At 50.5% G+C, this 8,688-nt stretch overlaps 1 pseudogene; it reads right to left on the reverse strand.

The window, feature by feature from the left end:
* The window catches only part of LOC138968959 (E3 ubiquitin-protein ligase MYCBP2-like), a 148,839-nt pseudogene extending 140,243 nt beyond the window's left edge, over window positions 1–8,596 (reverse strand).
* Window positions 8,597–8,688: the final 92 nt, after the last annotated feature.

Consider the following 8,688-nt stretch of genomic DNA (forward strand, 5'->3'; position numbering starts at 1 on the left):
ATATTAATTAAATGAAAATTTAGATTTGAAATTTTCGATTCAATCACATATTCTTACCTCAACTCACATAAATGGCAGATTGCACATAAAGGCGGTGGGATACTCACATTAATCTCTTGGAAGTATCTGGCCTGCGGCAACCATAGCTGGGAGGCAGTTGGTACCGTCCGGATGAGTGCTGGCAATGCCCCGGAGGTAGTAGCTGAGGAAGACATCATGAGTCGTCCAGTATGCAGCTTTGAGGACGTCTGACATCCTTCCAGACTTGAGGACAGCTAAGGAAGTTGCCCACGCTCAAGCCTCGTGCGTACGAGGTGATCGAGGAGGAAGGACTGACTGCCCCCCCCCCCCCTTTTGTGTCTGCCACCACTGATAAGCATGCCTTATAAGTGTGGAAGACCATCTGGAAAGCGTGGTTTTTGCAAAGTCTTTATTTCGGGCTGAAATGATCGAAATAAACAACAACTTCGGAGCTGATGCTCGAAACGGAGCGGTGCGCGACAAGTAAGCCTTAAGCGCGCGTACCGGACAGTTAGAAAGATCCGGATCGCCGGGGGCTAAAAATGTCCCGGAGAGGCCGAATGGAAATGATCGGTGAAAGTTGACCAGGTTTTTGATTCTTGGCGAGAAAATCGGGACGGACACGCAGTGAAACCGAGCCGTCTCTTTCGAAAGTGATATCCCGGTCTAGGCCTGAGAGGCCGTGGATCTCACTGCCCCTCCGCGCGGAAGCGAGCAGTATGAGCATGAGAGTTTTGCGCGTAAGGTCAGAGAGACTAGCGTCTTGTAAAGGTTCAAAAGCACTAGAACGGAGAAATTCGAGTACTAGAAGAACGTCCCAAGCCGGGACAGAAGTTCTCTCCGTTGCAGAACTGAGGGCCGCGCCCTTTAGCACACTCGCGATAACTCCCCCGAGGGAGATGGAGCGTCCAAGTTGCTTAAAAGTAACAGAGATGGCTGAGCGGCGAGCGCGCAAAGCGGACGCGGCGCGTCCCCGAGCGGAGAGCCATGCCAGATGGTTTGCGACCTGCATTGATCGCAGGGCGACCGGGACAACATTGTTAGCCGCAAACCATCGAGTCCAAGCCAGCCAGTGTGACTAGTAGACAGAGGAGGTGGCCTGTGAGCCTTCTGGCCTAAGTCCAAAAGCGAAAACGGAGGCGCCTGAGCACCCCAGTGATCTCCGAACCCTCTCCAGGCGTGAGGATCCAGGCCCTCGGGGCGATTGTGCAGAGTCCCCATTCTGGGCTGGAAAAGCTCCCCTCGCCGGCGGCCGAGCGGGATTGGCGGGCCGCTGGTGAGCCGCGTGGGGTCCAGGAACTAATGCTGACTGGGCCAGCGCGGTGCCACGAGAAGGAGATGAAGCCGCTCTAAGTCGGCTTTAGGCTGAACCCTTCCGATGAGTGGAGTGGGAGGGAAGGCGTAAGCCTCTAGCCCTGTCCAGCTGATCGTCATCGCGTCGATCTGCCAAGCTTCCGGGCCCGGAAACAGACACAACGATCGGGAGGCGACGTGAAAATCTCGTGGCGAAAAGGACGACCATCAGACGCTCTACCTGCGCCCAAAGAAGGAGGAGCGCCTGATGGGTGATGGTCCACTCCGTGTGGAGGATCTGGAAGGAACGGCTGATGACGTCGGCAAGGACGTTCAGGCAGCCGGGCAGATAGCGAGCCGAGATCAGGATCTAAGAAAGAGTCTCGCATGCTCGGCTGGACCACAGCCGAGATCGGGACCCGCCCTGTTTGTTGGAATAAGCAGAGACCGCCGTGTTGTCGTAAAGAAACAACACATGGGTGCCCTGGAAAGCGGAGAGAAAGTGATGAAAACCCAGAAAGACCGCCTCGAGCTCGAGGCGAATGTTGTGCCATAGACCGCTGCTCTTGTGACCACCGACCGGAAGTCGTGTGCGTGTCCAAGTGAGCCCCGCAGCCCTTCTGTGCTGCGCCCGCAAAGAGATGCGTGTAAGGAGGAGGAAGCGCTATGGGCACTCCCTGCAGAAGCCAAGGAGTGTTCATCCACTGAGGCGTGGTCTGCTGCAACCAGACCCCGAAACGGAACTGAGACGTCCCAGCCATGTGACGTCGGATTCCAGACTGAACTGAGCGCCGCCTGAAAAGGGCGCGCCTGCAGTTTGTATAAACGACGTTGAGTGGGACGGACTGCCCACTCCCGTGAATCGAACACCATGCCTTGGTGCAACACCCCGGGGACGACCAAAATTCTGCCGTAAAGTCCCAAGAAGGGGTGGCCGAGAAACTCCTCTATAGCCTGCTTCCGCAGAAAGAGAAGGATTTCCGCCTGTAAAGTCTCCTGAGCGTCTGGGCTGACCGGAAACCGGAAGTTGGCCGGCGCCCTGGACGAAGGGGCTTTGCCTTCCTGCCAAGGAAGGCGGAACCCCGATCGAATCACCCCCATGCTCCATAGGCTGCTTGTCCGAGACAGCCAAGCTGGAAGGACCCGGAAGAGGCCGCCTGCTACCAAAAGGGTAGAGGCTGGGGGGGGGGGTGACTGGATCGGGGGTGGCTCATTGGGGGTTGGGCTTGCGCCCAGACCCCCGCTTCCCGAAGGAAGGTTTACGCTGGTAAGGACGGGACCGTGACCCACCCCTACCTGCGCGAGACGACTGCTGCCCAGAAGAGCTGTCTGGCGCTGACGCAGAACTCCGTGGTTTGTTGCTGTGCTGCTTAAGAGCGAGTTCCGTCAGTTGCACCACATGTTGGTCACGAGTTTCCTCAGTTTGCTGCCGAAGGGCATCCAAAGAGCGTGACCCCAGCAACGCACCCTCTGAAAAGGGAGAGACTCTCAAAGAGTCTATGGTGGCCTTATCCGTCAGGCGAGAGCCGTTAAGAAAAGCCTCGCGCCTCCAGAACACCACCTGAGAGTAGAGCCGAGCGGCAAGCGTCATCTGACTGTCAGTGACCTTCGCAAGCGCCGCCAGGAGCATGGCAGCATCAGCCTCAATAGCATCGTCACGAAACCTAAAAGGCTCGATGGACGAAGCGATGGCTCTCGTGAGAGACCGGATGAGCGTTTCCGCTAAAGAGGTCAGTTCAAGGGAAGAACGCCCGCTTTCCTCCAGCCCGAGTAGACTCTGTTCCGTACAAACGGAAGTCCTATCTCGGCTATAACCATCCTGCCGCAAGCGAGCCAGTTCCGGAGTCACCGGAAGTGGAGCTGTGGGCAGCGAAAAAGAGGAGAGAAGAGAATGTGGCCTGCTAGGCAGCCGCGCTCTTCTTGAGTTGGCTGGGAGGCCGCCGCCTGCCTGAGCCGAGGTTAACCAAGGCTGGGCAGAAGGGGGGGCTTCCCCATGAGCAGCCAAAAGAGGGTAGGGTGTGTTAGCGTCCGCCAACACCTGAGCCATCACAAACGGGACGGAAGGAGATTCCATGAAACGGAACTTCGCCCTCGTGTCCCCCGCGCCCGCAAAGTCTGCCAAAGCAGAAGGAGGGGGTGCGACAACAGTAGAGTCGGCGGAGACACCCTCAGGGAAGTACCGTGAGGTTATCTCCGCAGCCAACTCCAGAGTAGGGCCCAGCTTATTGGGAATCCGTAAGGGGGTAACGGATTCGGAACGATCCTCATCCCCTTCCTGTTCCTCTGCAAAACCTTCCTGATCCCCATCGAAAGGAGGGTCCGGCAAACCGGAAACCCACCCATCCACGGAAGAGGAAGTGGCTAACGTCGGTTGAACAGTAGACGGAAGCGCCGCAAACTGTCCACCAACAGCACCGCCGACAACCGGAACCGCCGCGGCGGAACCGGAAGTCAGGGCCGGATGTCGATGCGTGACCAGGGACGGGATAGCAGGGACACTGCCACCGGAACCGCTAGCCCGCTGTCCTCCACCGGAAGTGCCTGCCACAGCACAACCGGAAGTCGAGGACGACAACCCGCGGGTAGGCCCGACCGGAAGCCCCGAGGGGAAACCAGAGGAGCCTACCCCCTGCGAGCTCGAAACAGGAACGGCGGCAGCCGAACCAAGAGCTACAGGACGATGACCGCCGACAGAATCTTGCAGGCCAGAGCTGGACAAGCAAGACGCTGCTGCCTGTCCCCCAGAGGCCGGGACAGCCGAAACTGATCCCAGGGGGGCAAGCTGGCGCGCTTCGCCGCTCCCTAGCGCACCCGCCACGTGATGGACGGTGTACTGCCGGGGAGGAGCCGTCTGTGAACCCGAAGGAGACGCAAGAGCGTAACCAGGGAACGCAGGCAAGTGTGAGCCCCCAAAAAGATGGGGACTCCCACAAACGCCGCCCAACGCCGAAGCGCTAGAACCGGGCGGCGCTATGGACGCGAACCCCCCTGAAAAGGCAGGGGGATCCGCTACCGAACCGGAAAAATCCGGTCCGAGATCAGCCGAAGTGATCGTCGCTGAAGGCCGCAGCCTAGAAAGTGAAGCCACCCCCCCCACGCCAGGCGGGAGGGGAGCGACAGGCCTTTCCGCAGAATGCAAGGCAACCAAATCATGCTTCAAAGTAGCAAACATTGCCAAGATTTCTTCCCGAGACACGGACTCGCTAGGCCGAGGCGCCTGCGAGCGCGAGAGAGGAGAAGTAGCGCGTTCCTGCGTAAGAAAAACCGGTGACGGTGACGTGGAGTCAATCGAAACCCGTTCTGACTTCTTAGTCACCGGGTCAGTAACCAGAACTAAAGACGTAGCCTGTGACGAAGTTACAGAGGCACGCGTCTTTGATTTAGACTTAGACTTGTCCTTATCTTTCTCTTTCCCCGGTGAAGAGAGCAGAGAAACAAGATTGCCCTTGCTTTTAGAGCTTTTGTCCGCCATTTGCAATTTCGAACACGCGCACGTGGAGACGAATTACAACAGCGAAATACTCAAACAAACGCAACGCGCAGCGAAGAGAAGTGAAACGATCTTACCTAAAGATAGCAACGCAAATACCAGGGTCAAATGGCCTTCCACAAAAGGCCAAGGCAAAAAAGATGCCGGAGTACCACAACACGTCTGTGCTCGAGTGTTGAAGTGGGTGGAATGACGGCCGGTAGTAGGACCGCGCATGCGCGGGTTACCGGTAGGGGAGGTGACTCCCGTCCTTGACTACGGACTTTGTTTTCTTTGGGAGTTACTTCCCCCCTTACCAGGGTCGAGTACTACTTCAATATCTTAGCAATGAACTGAAGTTAATGCCATTTATGTGAGTTGAGGTAAGAATATGTGATTGAATCACATCTGTTTCTCTCAACAAATGCTTCCATCAAACACAAATGCACACACACCGCTCATTCAACAAAACTCCAGTAAATCAGGGTGAAAGCTGTTTCTTCATTTCAATGTTTTTAAGTCCCTCATGTGTCAGGTGACTGTTTCAACATAACTCTCAATAAATGTTGTCGTCTATGTTAAAAGCACTTAAGTAATTCCCTATGTTTCTTAGATCTCACCATTAGCGCTCTACCTCCCTTGGTTACGATTCTCACAATACAAGAATTGAACAGTAACTCACCAACAGCTTCAGGCGGTTCCAGTTTCATGGCTTCTGGTTGCTGTCCCTGTAGTAGGTCAAGCAGTGCTCGCAGCGATTTCATGCACAACTCAGGGTACTTGTTGCGAGTCTCACGGATCAACTCGAATACACCGTGAAGGCCCAGTCCCACGATCTAAACAAAATAAAAAGACAAACAAAACACTTTAATCCCCTTCTAAATCTCAACACACCATTGCAGCACTTTTTTGTGGTGGGGTTGCTTCCCCTAACTTTTGACGGGTAAGCGTATTTCAGACCTGTAGCATCTCAGACTGCGTCAATGCTTATATGTGATTCGGAGTAAGAATATGTAATTTAATCCATTATGTGGTGTGGAGTTAAGGTTGAAACTAGCGCCATACCTTTGGTATTTTGATGACAGCATCCTTGTTTTTCTCGTCTCCATCCTCATCAGACTCGGAGTCTGAGTCAGGCCCGTTGTTGGCCAGGTGGTAGAGACGTGAGGCATCGCGAATCCCCTGCACCAACACAGACTGTCGTACTGTGGCAAAGACACTGAAGGCTGAAGCATTGCCATGGACCTCAGCAGTGTTGGCGGTACCTGCATCTGGAAGCTCTGGCGATTTCTCCCTCTGTTGACACCAAAAGTTGCGCAAAATTTGTCATTTGTAATGAATCAAGACAAAAAAATCAAGTGAAAGAAAGAAGTCAAATGTCTGACCTTCATTGTGTCTGTGGTTTCTATGTTTGGCTCCATCATATCCTTCACTTTCACTTTACACGCACCACATCACATTCAATTTCAATCAATTATAAAATACAAGATTAAGTACCAAGTGACCACATAAAATGGCGTTAAAGATTTCAAACAGACTTAGAAACAAGCAAGGAAAGCATATAACCAAATGGAAACTGAAATGCAAACAAACTAAAAAGAAAAGAAAAAATCCATCAATAGGTATTCACATACATGTATAATCTTGCAAATCACAACCATACATCACGTAACAGCTTCAATTTCTTGTCTCACGTCTTTACTGATAAGCACAGAAATGCAGACACCCTTTCATCAAAATGTTTACAGTTTACAAATATCATCTAGTCTACACTTGAGCACAGCTGACATACTTGTTTTCGTTCCTTTGACTTGGATTTTGACTTCTTCTTTCCCTTCTTCTTGTCTTGCTTCTTCCTGGAAAAAGAACTAGATTAATGAAATGATGAGCATAATTACACTGCTTGTATGAAACAAGTTTGCATAATTTACAACATTAAAACAAGCTCACACATGCATATCATGTACTTGCACATATTTGTCCAGCTTGCATACATGCATTGTTGCATGCAAAACCAAATTAATTGTGAAAACTAACACTAGTTGTGAAATTAGAAATTAATCACACACACACACACACACAAAATGTATTTTGGGGAGTATCAACAATTGTTTGTTTTGTTCATGGGCTGAAAGTGAAACTCCCACAGCTTTTTATGTGTATGACCATTTTTATCCCGCCATGTTGGCAGCCATACGCTGCTTTCGGGGGAAGAATGCTGGGTATTTTTGTGTTTTTATAACCCACCAAACTCTGACATGGATTACAGGATCTTTTCCGTGCGCACTTGGTCTTGTGTGTGCGTGTACACATGAAGGGGGATAAGGCACTAGCAGGTCAGCACATTAGTTGACCTGGGAGATCGAAAAAATCTCCACCCTTAATCCACCAGGCGACCACGGCCGGGACTTGAACTCACGACCTTGCGATTAGGAGACCGATGTCTTATCCACCAGGCCACTGCGCCCGTCTGAGTATTAACAATAAAATGTACAGCAAATAAGCTCTTTGGTGTATGCAGAGTTCAGCCTGGGAGGAAAAGATATGGGACAAACTCATCTGAGCTTAGAATGTTCTATTATTTTGTGTTCCAAAACGTTTGGAATGAAGCAAATAAATAAAATACAAGAATTACGAGTTCAGACAAAAACAAAAATAAAATTGCCGTAGAAGCGTATCGAACCCAAGACCACAAAAGTAAGGACTAGCACATGAACGGGCGCTTTACCAACTGAGCTATTTTGTGGCACTGTAAGCGAGGGAAATTTTAACTTCAAATATTACACTTGAGTTCTCAAGCGTGGCGACGAATGACTCAAGTTTCCAAGTCTCTCCGTTTGTATTTGTGTACTGTTCTCTATATCTCACTGTTTGGGGCTAGTTCAGTTCATAACTCAACTGACCCTACGCTACCGGTCACTTCGTATAAGTTTGGAAAGCAATATCAAGTAGCGATAATTTCAAGCGAGACCGACATTATTGATACGAAATGTATTGACCAATCGCCAAAAGACGCTGACGTCATTGCATGAAAGGAGTTCCCTACCCAAAATCCTCTATTCTCGATGACATACTAAGGAGTTAGTTCGGGAGAACGACGATCTATGAACGGTTTATCATATAAAGGGAAGCAAGCGGTAAAGAACGGGCGTCGATAGAGCCCATGAACAGTGTTATCTTCTTGTAGTATTTCATCCACTTGTGGCTCAAACTGATACTGATAGTAAAATAATCAATTCCTTTTCTTTATTTGCTGAAAACCATTTGGCTTGGCAGCATAAACGCTTCATATAGAGTAGGCCTTGGATCCAAAAAAACTTTCTTGGAAACCAGACGAAACCAGACGGAATTTAGGTATTTATACGAAGGTAATCTTACAGAGCAGTATAATACTAATAGTACGGAAGACTGATAAAAAAAATTAAAAAACGTGTAACTGTAAGATTAAGAACAACATGCATACGAGTCTTACGACAGTACTTAAGAGTATATGACAGTGACAAAAATAACCCTCACTTGTTTGGTTGTTCTTCTGCCTGACGGAACAGAGAATGGAAGTGTCTGCTGAGGCTGTCTCCTCTAAGTAACGTCTCCGTTCTGCTCCGCGAGCACGGCAACACTTCAGCTGCAGTCGCCATTTGGCCGCACTCACGTAGGCAAACGTTTCAAACCGTCATTTAAGGTTAGAAGTGTGGTGTGTGTACAAATCATGAAATAGCTTTCAAAACAGTGAGCATTTAGTCTTACATGCAGCCGTATTCAGTAATTATTGTGTGATGAGATAACCAAAATAATGAGCAGGCTGACATATTTCCTAAGTATCACGGGAATAAAGGGGGATAACTGTGATGGAACACAGAATTATGTTATGAAAAAGCAGTCTGAAAGAACTACCCATCGATAGC

The sequence above is a fragment of the Littorina saxatilis genome, linkage group LG6 (genome assembly GCF_037325665.1).
Source record: "Littorina saxatilis isolate snail1 linkage group LG6, US_GU_Lsax_2.0, whole genome shotgun sequence".
Lineage (NCBI taxonomy): Eukaryota > Metazoa > Mollusca > Gastropoda > Littorinimorpha > Littorinidae > Littorina > Littorina saxatilis.